The sequence below is a fragment of the Pocillopora verrucosa genome, chromosome 2 (assembly GCF_036669915.1).
Source record: "Pocillopora verrucosa isolate sample1 chromosome 2, ASM3666991v2, whole genome shotgun sequence".
NCBI classification, from domain to species: domain Eukaryota; kingdom Metazoa; phylum Cnidaria; class Anthozoa; order Scleractinia; family Pocilloporidae; genus Pocillopora; species Pocillopora verrucosa.
In genome coordinates, this window is record NC_089313.1 from 8,481,389 (window position 1) to 8,497,512 (window position 16,124).

At 36.9% G+C, this 16,124-nt stretch overlaps 2 long non-coding RNA genes across 5 annotated transcripts; both read left to right on the forward strand.

Moving 5' to 3' along the window:
* Positions 1-1,020: 1,020 nt before the first annotated feature.
* On the forward strand, positions 1,021-5,818 carry LOC131771308 (uncharacterized). Of its 4 annotated transcripts, none has more exons than XR_010716659.1 (5): positions 1,021-1,124; positions 4,085-4,206; positions 4,776-4,802; positions 5,207-5,332; positions 5,638-5,818. It is a non-coding gene; the product is annotated as an uncharacterized lncRNA (long non-coding RNA). The 4 variants fall into 4 exon arrangements; XR_010716660.1 differs by lacking the exon at positions 1,021-1,124 and adding an exon at positions 2,747-2,763; XR_010716661.1 differs by lacking the exon at positions 1,021-1,124 and adding an exon at positions 3,613-3,629.
* Positions 5,819-8,345: 2,527 nt separating this feature from the next.
* On the forward strand, positions 8,346-14,348 carry LOC131771278 (uncharacterized). Its single transcript, XR_009339175.2, has 4 exons — positions 8,346-8,729; positions 9,486-9,515; positions 11,466-11,588; positions 14,155-14,348. It is a non-coding gene; the product is annotated as an uncharacterized lncRNA (long non-coding RNA).
* Positions 14,349-16,124: the final 1,776 nt, after the last annotated feature.

Consider the following 16,124-nt stretch of genomic DNA (forward strand, 5'->3'; position numbering starts at 1 on the left):
GCCAGGAAGCGTAAATTAACAAAACTAATTCAGAAAAACTCATAGAAATATCCAAGCATTAAACTAGGGGAGATAAAAATTTCCGCTGTTTAACAACATTAATTCGGTTGTCGGTGTCTTATTATCTTTCTTTATAGAATAGGAAGCGACGTTGAAGAAACTTAAAAAATTAATTATTTCAAGGGTGATTACAGGCCTCTCTAAAGGATTTATATATTCTCTATGGAGTTGATCTCATAGGTTCCCTTCACGCAAGGCTAGAGCTCTAAGAGGCTCTGTACGCGTGAGGCTTGGGACTGATGACGATTTTCCGTCCAAGCCTCGCGCGGCTTTGCCGCTAATTTTCGCGAACTAAAAATGCGTATAGACAATTAATGGCTAGCTGCTGAGTCATAATTACTGACCAGCTTTAGAAAAAACGCCTCGGGGTTATACGCGTTGAATTATAATGGACCAGCAAAGATTAACTCCTACAAATTAACAGCGACAGAAACTGCCCTGAACGCACCCACTTGATTAGTTCTTAGAACTATTTGGGTGTCCCAAACTCCACACAATTAACATAGTATTTAAACATTCTTTTCTACCTGTCCTTCTTTTATTTCTTAGATATCCTTAGTAACAATGAATCGAAAATTATTTTGGTTTCTTTTTTCGTTTCCCTATTGCACTGTATTCTTTATATTAATATTTGTAACACTGCTGTACTAATTATCACCTCTAATACACTGTATTCGTGTGAGTTTAAATAAAATTGAAAAAATTAAAATTGAATTGAAGATTTGAATTGTATTCTTTCACAGCAGCACGCATTCGACATGAGACTTAATAAAACAAAAAAGGAAAAACTGCTTTTCCCCCTTTAGTTTTTTTTCTTTTCTACGAACTGGCAGTGTTATGCTCTCAATTAACAAAACCTTTATGCCGGCATAATCTTGTAACAAAACATCACCATGCCTCGGGGAGTTTGTTTTACTTTCATAATGATAAAATTAAACTAAACTTCTTTTGTAGCCAGTCACGTACACCATACACAGTGTAAACTTTCAATTTTTTTCGACGAATAAAAATACGGATAAAACAGCTCTTTTTCTACCGTCTTCATTCAGCTGACAGCTTTTAAGGTAAGTTTATCTTTAAAACATTTCAGTTCTTGTCCCTTGTAAAAGGCGAATACACTTTTGAAGATCAAATCAACTACGAATTGCATTTCTACAACCATAATAAAAACAAGGTTTAGGTAGAAATATCTGTTTCGATAAGTTTTTTTGCAAATGAAAAATATGATCGTTCTTAAAAACTTCAGTATTCTGTCGTAAGGTTACGTTCGCCATTCAAGCTCTTAAAGCGTTCAAACTTTGGTTTATTGGCTTACTGTCGCTAGTCTGATGGCAATAAAGCACCAAAATTTCCCGCCGTACCCCTCGCGAAGTCAGTCTAGAGGCAGGGATTATCCTATAGTTGCTGTACACATACATTAATGTGGCATTAGTCTCGCTTGGTTTAAACTAACTAAAGTGTGAGTAGTCTAGAGCACTCAGTAACGCGGAATGGTTAGACGTTCAAAAAATGAAAAGGAAAAACAAGAACAAAACTTTTAAATAGCCTAGCCTCCCTCGATTCTGCCACAGCTCAGTGGTAGAGCGTCCTACGGTCGTAGTTTCGAAACGGCCATAGGGAACCCTCGAAGTTCTTTTTTATCGAGAATGTCTGAGTCATTCACTTTAACATCATCTGTCACTTAATCATGAGCATGTTCACCTCTTTCGTTAATTAATTCTTTCAAAAAGATCATTTATTTCAAGATGTTATGTAATTTTCTCAAACATCTCTTTGCCTCCGGACCAGCTGACTTTTAAACAGAAATCACTCAGCACCATTGATATGTAAAGTTAGTTGATTTGTGGCATGTCGTCGAGGTGCTTTTAATTCTTCCTTCTGCGAGTTTTACTAAACAGCCAGGTGCAAAATACGCAGGCGCAATAGCGGACGGAAATTTGATGTACTTATTTCGATGTAACTACGACTGAAAGAATGAACGTTTTAAGCAAGAGACTGGAGACAAGATTAAGTTGCGGACGGTTTCCTTTCCCTGTGTGAACATAAAATTTACTTAGAATCGGGAGAGGCAGAATACATGAAATGATAATCGAGATCCATCTGGATGAATATCAACAGAAAATAGCGGTCTCCCTATGAATGGAAGGCAACCCATTAAATCGAATGTATGAAAAACTCTGAAAATGAATCATGTCAAAGTTTTTGAAAAAAAATTTTCCTTTTCGATTAGAGAGCAATCATCAGCTTCATTGAATTGCTTGAGATGATATCGATCGACATCCGCCGATTTTCATCGACTGGCATGAATGAAAACTGACGAGTGGCTAACGCTCGAAGCATCAGCTTCAGAAACTCTTAACGGTGGCCGATTTACATCGTCAAATCGATTGATAAAACCTGATTATCTTGTTGTATTCCTCATCGACACGGCACAACAGATTCTTTAGAAACTTACCCCCAAAAATGATATAGGTCATTTGAATACAGTAGTGAGTGAGCCTACAATAAAAAGTGTGATAGTTTTGAGCATTTGAGTCATGAAAATAAGCGGCGAAGCCGTGGGAGGAATGGAAATGTGTAGGAAGATTCGTCACTCATAGTAACGCCCGACATTTTCAACAAGCCCCCGAATAAACCTTCGGCTACGCCGGCCAAATACAAATCATCCTAGCATCAAGGGAGTCAGAAATACCAACCATTCAGGTAGAATTACGTTGCGACACTTTATGTTGAGGTTTACCTTACACTGGGGAATTAATCAGGCAAACAGATGATCATAAGTGAATTTCCTTACCATGCAATTAATCCAAATGCACCATCTTCCTTTACATCCTTACTGCGCATAACTAATCTCTGTTTCTAAGATGAAGTGTTAAGTGTCACCCGAATTGGTTTGTTCCACTTTGATACTAATATTTCATACCGACGTTATCAAGGCCATATTCAGTTTGCCAGTTAGAGTGAAAAGGCTATACATAACTATATCCTTACTGTAATATATAGATTTAGCTAAGCCTAAAAGCGGAGCTCGACTAAATTTATGAAACATTACCAGTGTAATTGATATTGAAGGACTGGACTTCTTATCGATGGACGCAAGACCTCTTTATTAATTATTCAAACTAGTGCAACATCAAGACAAGCGACTAGGTCCTGCTTGTGATGGGAAAAAAGATTGAGGGTACTCTTTAATTTGGCAACCAATATAGGATTTTTGGTTATGTTTTTGAAAAATGCCAAGTGAGTTACTCATCATCAAAAATAGGAAATTGGAGCAAGTTAAAACTTATGAGGTTTTTAACAATTTACCGAAATGACATTGCGAATCGGAGAGAGAAGTAACCAGTTTAAAATGAATTTCTATTCTAAAACGGCTTTATTTCCTGCAAACTTTAAATATTTATAATTAATATACCTTAATTTTATGGTAAAAGAAAGATATGAATTAAGCCTTCAGACGACTAGAGTCAGTCTGTGGTTAACCACTCTCGCCGATTGATGATTAAGAAGAAAACTAATCATTCATCCTCTCAACTGCACAGAAAATCATTAATTTCTACCTCATTACGGTAATATGAATGTAATATGTTTTTTATTAAACCATTCACCTGTGATGAAGTCAGAGCATCGAAAGGACAAAAAAAAAATTTTTCACAGCTACCAAATACGAGAGAATTACTGTGAGATCTCTAAATTATCAGCGCGATAAAAGATATTTGTCGGAGAAATATATAGGACACCAGTGATTAAAAGAAGTATTAATGATTCGGTGAATTTAGACCACTGTTCAGAGCCATTTGAAAAGACACCTGTATAACATGTAATTAACCTAAGAAAAACAAGCTAATGTTTTCCTTTGAGATCATCAGTTTTTAACAAGGCTATTCAACAACCAAGTATTTGAAGCAGGTGATGTTGGTTTGTTCATGCGCATTCAATTTACACCAGGCTAGTTATGAGTAGTACGAGGTTGAAGTCAGCTCAAATATAACACACCCACAACACCTTCACTTCTTCTCAGCAGCTTTCCTTATAGGATGAACCTTCGCGTTTTTTTCTGTGTAACGGTCATTTTTGCTGCGGTTCTTGCCCATGTGACCGCGATGTCTGTGCGTGAAGCAAACGGGCCATGGCGAAGAAATGAAGGCAAGTTATTGTTTAAGTTGTATAAATTTCGAGGTTGGGGGCACGCTTATTTTCAAAAAAAAAAGTTGGTAAATCGACTCCTAAATTCACAAAGATATCGTTGTTGTTCCAACAAAGAAAAGAGGATCATTGGAAATCTTAGGAGTGGTAAATTACAAGATACGAAATACAGAACCAAATTGGTGGCGGTTACTCTAACATCGCGGATCGGTGTGTCCAAAAAACATTTTGCATTTATGAATATTCAAAGTCGAAATTCTTCAATTTGCTCGCAAGTAAGTTCCTTCAAATTTATGAATGTCTTTTATTGTAAAGCTTTGATCGGTGAAAATATCTATGTTCAAGCCGCTATTTTCCTGTGAATTATCTCGAACTGGGAAACTATTTCACTCGCAATAAACGATAAAGATGCACAGTCATGAATTTGTTATTTAGGTTGTTGATTTTTCTTTAATTTTTCCCGATGAGAAAAGAAAAAATGTCTTTGTCTTCTGGCCCTATTTCTACGACTACCGAATCTCATTGTCTCATTGATGTGATCTCATTTCTTCCTCTTTATATCAATTTAGTAGGAGACTTGGATCTAGGGAAAAGAGGTTAGTAAGAGTTAAGACGTTCGCATTTTATTTTCTGTGAGGTAGTTTCCAAAGTGTTTATAGTCGAGTTTGCTCCAGCGTCTCGACCATGATATCAGTATTTTCATTGCCATACAATACTATATTTAATTGTGGTAGTTTTATTGCAATATCGTGGTGAAGTAAATGAAAAGACTGAAAAAACATCCCAACCAAGTTTTATCGTCATGGAAATATTAATTGGCCTCGTTAAGGCGTAAAAGGGGCAGCATAATTTCCCATTGGAGCGGAGATTCAGTTTGTTAATAAGCTTTTACTTCTAATTTGTGGAGCGATTCTCCACGACGGCGTCAATTGAAGTAATTCATCAAAAGAGATTATTGATAGTGTGCATGTTTTTAAAATTTTTAACGAATGATTTCCAGCCTGTCGGGATCGGTATCCAATTTGCAAGCAACCAAGGTATGCCAAGATCTGTAGCCAGAGGAACAATCCGAGTCACGCTTTCGTTCAGATTCGATGTCGCAGAACATGTGGACTTTGCGGATGAGGTAAGAGAATCGCGAATTGATAACACATTATCTCTGTGGAAAAAGTCTGCGGTTATATAATCATATTACCTCAGCGACATCGTAAAGCGGCGTTTTTTCGAATTTGATATCAAGCAGCGGTCTCTTCGCCAGCCGGCGCCATCATATTTCACCAATCTGGTCACCGACATCGAGAGGAGAGCCCAGTTACTGGAGGCAGAGAAAGCCATTTTATCTTAGGCTATAGGAGGGAACAAAACATTCGTTAGATTTTCCTGTATAATGGGGCTGCAGGTGAAATAAATGTGTTTCTGTTTCATCTTTAGGTAAACTGTGAGCTCGTCTCAAGACAAGAAAGGCTTGGTGTCATGTTATGAATAGCTGAAATGTAATCAGCACTTCGCGTAGCCATTTGGATAAAAAGAATACTTATCATCTAAAATATTTCTTTAAGTTGCTCTAGGAAAACTAGTTTGAATTCTATTAAAGTACATTACCATTTACATCACCTAAATCAATGGTCTCAATTGACTTTTATTTTTAACGATCATTTCCTAAATGTATTTTGTCTATCCTAAACCCAAATGATACTCTCCTTAAATAACAAAAGCTGAGGATACACTCGCTATTTTTGTTAACCTTATTACGGTCTGCATGATAATCCTCAGCATAAAATGTATCGCGCTACCTTTACTTTTGAAAGTAGAAGAATGTTCCTGCCGGCGAGGTCGAAGTATGGTGGCACTTGGGTGAATAATCATGAATGATAATACGGAGCTTTCGCTCGCTCCCTCAAAAGGATGTTTTGTCTAGTTTTACTTACATTCTATGCCCCCTGGATGTTTCAATTGTTTGATTAAAAAAGCTGTTTTAACTTTAACACCCACAGCCATTCCCTTTTAATATCTAAGTTGTCTTACCAAGAACTCCTCACTGAGAAAAACACCACCCTCGCACAAAAACGACATTAGAAAAATAGAATTCGAGCAGAAAAATTGACAGGGCTCTTCTCAACGGGCTATGGATGTCTTTCTATTTTGAGACTGACTAAAAATATAACCCGAATACTATAAAATATGTATGTAAGAGATAAAGAGAAATACAGATATGAAGAAGTGGTTCCTATTTGCTCAGGTGATAATAAGCTTTCGATAGCTTTTCTCTCATGCGTCAAAGATAACGACAAAGAAAGATGTGGGTTAACATTTATGAGGAAAGCGAATGGTAATAAAGAATTCAACTTTTTATGCGCATCCTTAAATTTTTTGGCACGTCAGTAGTGGGTAGAAATTCTAAGCTTAAAAAAGATGGCGATGAAACTCAAATGGGTTTAACTAGCTTCTTCCTGAATTTTCTCAACTGAACCGTTCTTGCTCGAGAAGCATTGTGGGGAATCCGATAGAGTACTTAAACGCCATGACAATTAGCTTGTTGATAAAACTACTCTAGAAGATGTAGTTTAGTGCCTGGGGATTACCAATAGGAAAAACACGGACAGGTAGACGCCTTGACGCATTTAGCATATGCGTTATAACCAAGTGCAAGCTGTGAGGTCGAGATAATTGAAAATTGGCTGAGTTTTCAACCTTTCCTTTTTTTGCGTTTGATGACGATGAGCGATTTTCTTATGGGAAAAAAACTGAATGAATTCGTGTTTCTTTCGTTTGACCCACTGTCTATATGTATTTGCGATGCGATTGCCATGGAAACTTCTAATGAACTAATTTGTTTATTACTTCAGATGGAGTTTTCTAGAAGGTTAGGAAGTCTGTTCTGAACCGGCTGCAAATAATGTTTTGTTCGGCAGGATCAAGCGGCCAATGTCAATCAATCTTACCCACTCGTACAGGCGGAGTTAGCCCCATATAGAAAGGGAAGTTTACATCTAATGCGCTCGCCATGCACGAATATTTCTTTAAACAAACATTATTATGTAGATTAGACTGATAATAAGTTACACGCTTCCCCTTTACACAACCGAATCGATTGTATGTGAAAAGAAATTCTTAAAAACTCTTTTGTTTTTTTCATCAAAATATTAGAAGAATCGGCTGTGGAAATAACTTGGCGAAGATGAAAATTTGAAAAGGGAGTCGCTGCGCAACCCAAAAAAATATTAACACCATATTCCTTATGTTTTGTCTACTTCCACTCGCAACACACACGCTCAGGGGCTCAATTCTATATATTTAGTGTACATAGTGAGGGTAAGCAATAACAAAAGGCATGAACCACTTTAATTCACAGAGTAACAATGAGAATTTGGGTTTCCGGACTGCAAAGACGCTTTACCGACAAAAACTAAATTTTCCTTTTTTGAAAGATTTACTCGATAGATAATGGAAACAGACCCTTAGTCAACAGTTGGAGATGTTTGAATTAAAATAACAAAAAGAACTGTTCTTAAAGTTTATAAACAGACATGGCCAGGCTCGTTCCCCGTTGTCTTGTAAAACGGGAAGTTTTCCGTAAAGTTAACACTCTCTATGTTTCCCGACAAAGGCCTTGTCAAAATGATGTGAAAAATGCGAAAAGAAGGCTGATAACAAACGATGGTGGTTATCCTGTAGAAATCAAATCGGCGAACAATCAAACGCTTCAAGACAGCGCAAAACAAATTGAAACTCAAATTCTCAGCGGGAATTTAAACCGCTTGTGAACGCATTTTTTTCAGAGCGTACAAAAATTATTACAATAATGATAATAAACATCTTCGGTCCACGCACACGATGATTCTATTGGTATGTAAAACGATAGGAAAACATATTATTTGGGTTATAGATAGACATCTCTGTTTTTTTTTTCATTTTTCTATACAGCCCTTGAAATTGTCGAAGTGATGTTTTTAACAATTTTGATTTTGATGCTGTCCTGTTTGCACCAGATGTTCGCGAAATAATCAACATAGTAGCCAGTAATTAGTCTTTTTACCTTTAGAGCCCTGCAGTCAATATACAAACTCTTGTTGTTGATCTTTACTCATTGCTTATTGTACCTTTTTGGTAATTTACGCCTTAAAAACTTTCTTTGATGTCGAACCGCGCCTATATCTCATCTTTTTATTACGTTTACGGTTCGTTATAGCAATTATAATTTTACCTTGATCGTGTCTGGTTGAGCCTTAAATCAGGTAGATAATCAGAATTGTTTTGAATCTCAAGCCGTACACTTTCAGCAGGAGACGACACCAGTTGCGAACTGTAAATCTGAACACAGATATAATCTTTCCAATTAACTACATACCTGCAGTACTCTCACGATACACTTCACCACTCCTGCTCTGGCAAAGTTGCGTACTCCGTTCAGGTGCCTGTAATAAAGATGAAAAGCCAAATAATTATTTGCGTTTTCATCTTGTTTGTGATCTCTGTGATGGATACAGTTGACAGCTCTTCAATAACACAAGAATTGAACGAAGGTACGATCATAAATTCATTTTATTAAACTAATGCCATTAGGTTTGAAAATATAGAGAGTTCTTCGTTAATTACAAGTGAGGTGATAAGGTACGCAATCCACTGAAACAGGATCACATTTCTCTGTTTGAAATTTACTGAAACACCCTTTGGATTAGTTTTAGGGAAGAGAAAATCCGGCTAATGGTGGAATATTCGAAATTTTTTTTGTGGTATAAATTTTTAATCAGAGAGTAAAACTGACGTGACTCCACCTAATTCTACGATTTCCCATGTAAAGTTTTAATTGATTTTCAGTTCGACATCTTGACACATTTTCTGGCTTCAGTCTACTTCTCTGTCATTCATTACAAATTTTTTATTCAAACAAATTAAAATTGCCGTCATCAACGAGGGATGTGTAGCCTGATTCTGTAGACTGTAAATTAGAGATTGGAGTGGAGATTCCTGTGAAATCGAACAACTCAAAACAGAAATGTAGCCTTCACAAAGAGCGTTGATTATAACCTGTGCTTCAACTTGCGGATTCGATGATCGCGAAAAGATAGAAATTCAAATTCGTGTTTTCTCCTTCATCACATAACTAAATAGGGATACCTTCAGCCATGATCAGGCAATTCGCGAATTAAAGTTACCCCGCCGATGTAGTTTTAAACTGGAGCAGTCGTTTGAAATCACAAACGACCCTCATAACAGAGCAAGAGTTACTCAATAATTTATGTCAAACCCTATTGCGGCTTTTTCCGCTTATCTTTCAGGGGAAAGTTGGCTGTCGAAACGTGGCAGAGGTGAGATGTAACTTTGGCCATCTTCTTACTTAATGTAATAGACCTTGTCATGGAAAGGTAATGTCAGAATGCGCTGATGAGAAATAGGGGCAGAGGGTTATAAATCTATCAGGATAAGCAATTTCTCTCAGTTTCTTTGTATGTGCTGATCGATTAATGGAGATTTCTCTAAGGTATGCTCACAACACGATACTCCCCTAAAATTCATCTTATTCCACTTATTTGCTCAATCAAAAATTTAAATGTGGAGAACTTAGAAAAAAAGAGATCTGTATTTAAAAAAGTACTATATATTTGTCGACCACCATGCTGAATTCTCCAAGATCATCTTTCAGAATAAATGTTGGAGTGATTGTGTGCACAAATTGACATTTTGCTATCATGATCAATTATAGGAAAAGTTTGAACCGATGAGGATTCGTTTATTTTTTTAATCTACCTTTCGCAAATTTAGTTCCCTGATGCCAGAACTTGTTAATATCTCGATCGAGTTCTAGAAAAGTTTATCATGAATGTCAGTCGAGCGACTGCCTGGGTAATCATCCTGAAAAATTCGTTATTTTTCAGGATTATTTTTCTAATATTTGTCCGTAATGTCTGGCATCGCTGAGACCACTTTTTTTCCGAAAGAAGGAACCAGAAAAGTGAAAAAAAAAAAAAAAAAAGAAGCCCAGCCACTGGCCTATCTAAGGGTGGGTTGCAAATGGCTCTGTATCTACGGATCAGGGGTGTGGAGAGTATTTTTTTTTCTTATTTGAGTAGGGGGTTCTCTTTTCGAAAAAAATTGTACAGCGTGGTAGAGTTCTTTTTGGCCTTTGTTTTGTTTTTGTCCCACGAGTCATAGTCAGGCTCGTGCTTTGTGACAGCTCAGTTAGTGGATTAGATCACTGTGCCTGGGGTTGGGATGAGGGGAATTTTGAATTTTCAAAGTGACTTTAAGTTTGCTGTTTCCTTGAAATGATATTAAATTTTTAAGACATGAACTTCATAACCACTAAAGAGTTATAAAGAATAAATCTTATCTTTGTTCTCCACACACGTCAAGGAAACAGGAAATTTCTCTTTGAGAAATGAAGACTACTTGTCTTCCAACCCATGGCGATATTATGGGATCCAACATTACTAATGAAAACTGATGATCCAGAGTACAATGCAGCTTACAGCTGCACAAACATAAACTATACAGTAACATCGCTACTCTTCCTGAATGGGATTTTAGCCCTCCCCCCCTCCACCAGCTCTATAGTTATTCAAGCTAATGCTCATGTTGACACACCTCTCTCAAGCAAGGCGAGCCTGATTCTTTTTCTCTAATTTTTACTCGCAAATTAAACCTCTTAACCTCGTTCTAGGATGAAATATATGTTATTTTATACAATTTCTAAAAGACAGGAAAGCTTATTTACACTCACACACAAGGGCAACATCTAATCTTTGTTTTTTTTGAGGTGCGGGTTTTGGAGATCACTGTACCTTAAGATTTTCTCTAAAGTGGGTTCAATGTTTCTCCACTGTTGTCCACTGCCTCCTTTACAATAACAACAAATAAATATGCATTTGGTTAAAATGAAAATGGTATGGAACGCTATTTTTCCAAACGACGGCTAAACAACCGACCCTCCTCCAGAGAAAATTAAATCAATGACCCCTTTCAGGGCTCTGTCCCTCACCTTTCGATTTAAAGTCTAATGACCATAGAGAAGCTACAGTCTCTCGCAACGAAAACTGTTTGTATTGTCTGTTACAGAATGTGACCTCATACATGTAGCTAACAATGGACTGTGGAATTAATTAAATTATAACAAACGTTCCCAGATCATCTTCTTCCTTCGGGATTAACGTAGCTGACTCGTGTGTTCTTTGTGCAATCCATTTTTATTCCATCCTATCCCATCACGACGGAAGGAGCGAATTTAACGTTGTCTATATTTTTAAAACATTTATTTGCAGTATGCCGAGATCTTAGTCCCAAAAGATGTAAAGGGAAGCGATTGAAGTGTCTTCACAAACATTCGAAGTACTCTCGTATAATTCGAATGACATGCCCCAAAACCTGTGGACGTTGTTCCTAAGGTAGGTAAAATTACAGGCTTCTTACTTTAAATATAATTGCCGTATTAAACCTCAGATATATGGAACGTGATGCTGCGTTCTGCCGATTTGCTGGTAGGTCACGTTAATCTCGAGGTATAATGAACACAAAATTAGGACTGTTAGAACTAAACAAACTTTCATCGAAAGTTTTTTTTCATAACGCGAGGAGTTCTTGAAACAACACCAAAGTGCCAAAAAATGTGCCTTTTAAGCTCAAGAGACTTACAGTGACTTTCCGAATGAGGAAAATGGTTTATAAGAAGAAGGAAACCTTAAAATCCATAGCTCTCAAAACAAGATGAAATAAACAACCTTCCTTGTCAATAAGCACAGCTTAATTGTTTACTTTTTTTCTCACTCACCTGTTTCTACTTGGAACTTAAAATGTGCAGGGAGTCGATGAGGAAATCGTGGTTAACTTAGCTTCCTGGTTCACAACTTAACGTTTCTATTTTAATAATAATAAATAATCCTTATCAATTGACAATATTGCAAAATCAGGTAACTATTGAAATCTTTATGACATCCATTTTAAGATCACATGTGATCCTTACAATCTGATTGGCTCCCATTGGTGCAATTTATTTACGAATCGGACCAGTTTTTGTCCTAAATATCATCCTTTTCCCATGTGGAACCTCTACTAAAACACAACAACAAATCAGATTTCAAGGCTTGTTTAAAGTAACCACTCAAGCTAGAGGAAAGCGAAAGACAACTTTTGCAACTGTTAACAAACCAGCTCAGTATTGGACCACTTAAATATTTGTACATGCTAAAAAGTCTTGTATTTGAGGGATTGAATTTTGGAGTATCAAAATGGATGTAATAAAGTGATAATTGAACTTCGTGTTGTGCAATTTTGGTGTGAAATCATACTGTCTTGTGATTACAATTAAACTCGCGCTGCGCGCTCGTTCAATGTAGAAATCACTCGTAGGATTTCAGACCTAATAATACACATGCAAAAATTTCATTGGCTGAGAACACGTCAATTAATCCTAAACAGTACAGAAAGTTGAAATTAAACTGATTGTCGGGTAACTCGCAGAAGAACATTAAAACAAAATGGCGGATAGGACAGGAGAAAGTAAGAAGGGTTTAACTCAGAGTTTGAGGGAGAATGCTAAAACAAAACCAATCAACAAAGAAAAAACAATTGGCTAAAAGTCTGGCTTCCAAAAGTGGATATCAAAGTATGAACCAGAGGCCCTGAAAAAAATTCTCGAGGAGTTTTACGCGACAGTTCGCACAAAAGACGGGGAAATTTAGGAGCGTGATAGCTTTCGTGAAATGGTTACTGTCGTCGACCGATAGTTAGCAGAGAAAGAATACAGACGCTCAATTATTCTCGGGAGGGGTTTTAAAAGTTTAAAGCAGATTCTTGGAGAAAAAGCCCGATTACTCCGGCAACAAGGTAAATCAAAGGCAAGTGGCCGAACTAATGAGATACGGCACGAAATAGGGACAAATAAAAATAAAAACAGAGCCATACTATCAATTAGTAATCACGTGATTTTTCTCGTCCATAAATTGCAGGATAAATCAGCACCCGTAAAATTTTCAAAGACTTCTAATTATACAGGCCCGTGCAATTTGGTTAGCCATTTAAAAATTTACTCGTGCCGTTTATCTTAAATTGCACTCGACATCTTGTGATTACTTGTACAAATTATACTCCGCTCAGCTAAATTACCATCATAAATTAATGGTGTTGAATAAATAGGACGTTGTTGAGAGGCTGGGAGGAGATAAAAACCAAACACATGCACGAAAGAGAGAATTAGTCAAGAAATGTTGAAGAAGGATAGCCTACAAAAAACATTGCAAAATCTAGTGCCAGGATACTCAATAGAGTTAGTTACCGTGACCTTGTCCCTTGCGTGTCCCTTATGGGTTCGAGATGATTCTGGACCATTGAATAGTTATCGTGCATGTTAAGTATCTATCAGAGCACCTCCATATATATAAGTGGCGTGAAATGCCACTTGGTATTAATAAATTTACTAACAAGGCCCGGGTCGCAATGTGTAGCGCTTTTTTTGTGTGTTTAAGTCTGAAAATCTGTCAACAAAATAGCGTAAACTAAGTGCGACCAGGAGCCCAGGAAAAACTTACCAACCTGTTCGCCAATTTTAAAAGACCCGATGTCCTGCCTTGAAGGCAAAATAAACATTCATGTTTTTTAACCATTTAGCTGCCATGATATGCAAGATGTGTGTGGATGAAATTTGGAAATTGCTCAAAATTTTGCCACTTTTTGGTTTGCGAACTGAAAAATCGGAAAATATTTGAATTCGATCTAGTGCGACCCGACACAAAGTCCGGTTTTAATTATTTGATTCGCTACAAGTTAAATGGACAATTGACGAAATAATAAATATTACCATTCCATTTGTGTTCAGTTAACTTGGATCTCTGCTTAGGGAATGTTTTTCGGAGAAAGAAATTGGGGAGTTTTATTATATTATTTATTTTTTATAGGGCTAAGAGAGAACAAGTTCAGACGGCCGTTATGGCTAATGAAATTTTATCTTATCTTCAGAAACAGCCCAAGACTGCAAGATTTTGAAAGAAGAAAGGGCGACCTGAATGCTGCATATTTCTAATCTATAACCTCACTAAAGAATTTGTTGTGTAAAATTCCCACCTTCTATACTTTTAATTTCAAAATTATTGAGTCAGGTACCGTCACAGATTATGCCATACGCAATTTATTAAAATGCATATTAAACCAAAGTATTGATCATATTTTTTGTCTCGCGTAAAAAGTCCTAACTACTAATAACTACTAATAACGCTTTCATGGCAAAATTTTCTCGTATTTACAAAACAAACTCCAATTTTGCTATGGGTTCAACAGTAGGTTTGTACCAATTAGGGCGCTCGTAGTGTCTAGTTATTTTCTGAAAAGAAAAAGTAAACGACGAAGGATATGGTTACTCTCGCATTTTCCGTGCTCTGGACATTTGCACCCAATCTTGAAACTGTCTGTCTGGACCGAAAAAAAGGTACCGGAATAACTACTGAGACAAGTCACCGCCAGTTAAAATTGCCTCAACCAGTAATAAACTGGTGCCGCTTCACGCTGCCGGTTTGGATAATCGGTAACAAGGTTGATGCTTGAATTAATACTCCCTTGCCTCATCAACTACCACTTAGGGAGATAATTTTTAGCGAAAATTTGATTCACATGGGGTATAACTACTCAGGTAAGCTCTTCAGTTGCGAGTTTTACCAAAGTAGAATTTTAATCCCAATTGATATTTGAAATAAGTGATGTCAGTTGACTTGTGGCTGGAAAGGTGGCAAATTAATTCTCGTTGGAAAAGTGAAATAACAACTCCGTGAGGCACAGCTCGAAAAAATAAGGCTTGGAAGAGCTTTTTGGGAAAAGATTTTGAGGCACATCAATTCCAAGTATCTTGATAACCAATACAAGAATATTTCCAACTTCCGATCTGACAACTGCGACACTTCAGAAGTACATTAAAAATTGCCAGCCAAATTTGCATACATTGCAGACAAGAAAAGCTATCTTAAAAATAAAGTTTTGTGTATCACCAATCATAATACGTATGAGCTGCATGTATTCATGACGGGGATTAGTGAAGAACATGGACAATGAAGTAACTAAGAGCATATTTGATGCGCACTGGAGAGACTATCACAGTTATTGAGAACAATCGGATTATATACTCACGTTCGAAATGGCCAACAACTGGAAAACTGCCTGTATTTGACAGTTCCGTGCGCACCTGAGATTTAGTATCACCGCCCACCAAATGATTTTTTATGTAAATGAACTCATAACAACTTAACACGGCTAAAATATAAAGCACACCTGACTTAGTTGAGGTTTTATGGTTTTTGTTCCTCAATTTTCCAAGGTCAAGATGATCTTTTTCTTTCTCGATTCGCGAAGAAAGGATGTGAGATGGCAGACTTAGGTTGAGACAGATCGGCGTTAGAATCGATCAAAGGCCATCTCTAATGGAAGTTTATGCCTCATATTTACACAATATAATTATTTGAGACGTGTATGTAAATATGGTTTGAATAAGGTGTTAGCTTAAACCATTGGACTATAAAGATGTCTTTCTTTCCAGAACTGTAGTTCATCACGAGTTGATATATCGTGCGGCAGAGCATAAAGTACTTAGACACTTCTCAAACAAAAACTAAGGTAGGTGATGATTTGCGCAGTGTAATTAAAATAAAAGTCTAAATGGACTCGTGAAAGTAAGCATGCACAACATGACGTAGAAATGTTAATTCCTCTTTATATAGCACAATGTTATACCAAACGAGTGCGAAAAGCAAAACTCTACTTTTAAATTGGCAGCCTGTTAATTACGTCTCGTTCTCAAGTTCAGCTTTGGGAGTTCCCCGAAGACATTGGAAAAAAAACGTAATCTTATTCAGGCCATAAGCTGCTCTGTACCAAATAGTGCTCGTATCTCATAATTGGAAAAAATACAGATCATCCAAGATGCAATGTTTAAAGAACTTTGC